The sequence below is a fragment of the Pterocles gutturalis genome, unplaced genomic scaffold (genome assembly GCF_000699245.1).
Source record: "Pterocles gutturalis isolate BGI_N339 unplaced genomic scaffold, ASM69924v1 scaffold14669, whole genome shotgun sequence".
In the NCBI taxonomy this organism is placed as follows: domain Eukaryota; kingdom Metazoa; phylum Chordata; class Aves; order Pterocliformes; family Pteroclidae; genus Pterocles; species Pterocles gutturalis.
The window spans coordinates 54776-56739 of NW_010133545.1; the positions used below are offsets into that span (position 1 = coordinate 54776).

General features: G+C 43.7%; 1 protein-coding gene across 1 annotated transcript in view; it reads right to left on the reverse strand.

Annotated features, from left to right (window-relative positions):
* Positions 1–1964, reverse strand: part of SNX13 (sorting nexin 13) — a 45569-nt gene that overhangs the window by 42715 nt on the left and 890 nt on the right. The gene's annotated exons all lie outside the window — the stretch shown is intronic.

Genomic DNA, 1964 nt, shown 5'->3' on the forward strand with positions numbered 1-1964 from the left:
AGCAGCAGGTCGAAGGAGGTGATTCTCCCCCTCTACTCTGCTCTCGTGAAACCACACCTGGAGTACTGTGTTCAGATGTGGGGCCCCCAACATATAAAAGACCTGGACCTGTTGGAGCAAGTCCAGAGGAGAGCCACAAAGATAGTCAGAGGGCTGGAACACCTCTCCTATAAGGACAGGCTGAGAGAGTTGGGGTTGTTCAGCCTGGAGAAAAGAAGGCTCCGGAGAGACCTAATAGCAGCCTTCCAGTACCTGAAGGGGGCCTTCAGGAGGAATGGGGAAACACTCTTTATCAGGGAGTGTAGTGACAGGACAAGGGGTAATGGTTATAAGCTGAAAGAGGGTAGATTTAGACTAGATATCAAGAAGAAATTTTTTCCTGTGAGGGTGGTTGAGACACTGGAACAGGTTACCCAGAGAAGCTGTGGATGCCCCATCCCTGGAGGTGTTCAAGACCAGGCTGGATGAGGCTTTGAGCAACCTGGTCTAGTGGGAGGTGTCCCTGCCTGTGGAAGGGGGGTTGGAACTAGATGATCTCTGAGGTCCCTTCCAACCCAAATCATTGTATGATTCTATGATATTCAATACCGTAAATGAGATATCATTTTAGTCTTTTCTCTAAATGAACAGAACAGAAAAAGGAAGAGACTGTATTTTACGTAAATATTTGTCATTACTTATTTCCAAAGATTATTGGAAGACCAGCTTCTCACATAGATTAACAACAGAACAAAGGTGAAAGACAGAAAAATAAAGACTAGAGATCTATCATTTTTCCCTCAAGTCTGAAAAGTAACAGCCTCAGCTGAATGCTTTATGAAAGTCAAAAAACAGCTTCAGAACCATTCCCAATTTGGTCATCAGTTAGAATCATCACTTTAGGCAGCCAGTCACATATATATAGTTGCGATTAAGTATCAGTAATTGTGTTATTTGATGACAGAACAAATTCCTTTCAACGGCGAAGCAATTGATGGTCTGAGAAATTTCAACTCTCACAATATCGGAAGCCTAAGACTTCTGGCAGAGCTGCAATTCACATCATTTTTATTTTACTTCCTCGGGACTGAAAGAGGGAAGGAGAGAGAGCGTAAGGTAAGAAACTTTCATAGGACAAGGAAAAGGCAGATGGTAAAAGACGGGCCGAGTTAGTTGAAGCACCATACATACATTCTGTACTGTATACACTAAGACAGTTAAAGGGTATTTCAAAGGAAGGAAAAAATGTATTAAAGATAGTTGAAACACCCAATATTGTAAGTCAAGCAGGTCTTGGGAGAACCTTGAAATGTTACTGTCCTGCAGATCAGTCTTATGAGTGAGAGGAAGGAGGAATATCCTCCTCCTCCTTAGACTTGGCATTAAAAAATAAAAGTCTTAATGGTGACAAAGCAGAAATTATAATGTATAATGTACTAAAGGCGCTAAAGACTACAAAAACATCACCTGTTTGCTCCCTTCCTGTCTATAGATAATGTATGAAATCTCTACAGCTGCTGAACTGATGTACTTACTCAAGATGTATCAAGATGTAGCATCATTTCCACACACCCACTCACTTTCCTCGTGAATGAAGTATCTTAGGTAGGAAAATGTGATTGTGATAAGGAAAGGTGATATAATTACTTGGCAAGTACCTGGGAAAAAACTGACACAGTAACAGAAAATATGACTTGGGCTGGGGCAATCCCAGGTACTTATATAGACTGGGAGAAGAACTCCTTGAGAGCAGCCCTGCAGAGAAGGACTTGGGGGTCCTGATGGACGAGAAGCTGGACATGAGCCAGCAGTGTGCGCTTACAGCCTAGAAGGCCAACTATGTCCTGGGCTGCATTAAAAAAAGGGGTGGCCAGCAGGGAGAGGGAGGTGATTGTGCCCCTCTACTCGGCTCTTGTGAGGTCCCATCTGGAGTACTGTGTCCAGGCCTGGGGCCCCCAGCACAGGAAGGACGTGGAGCTCTTGGA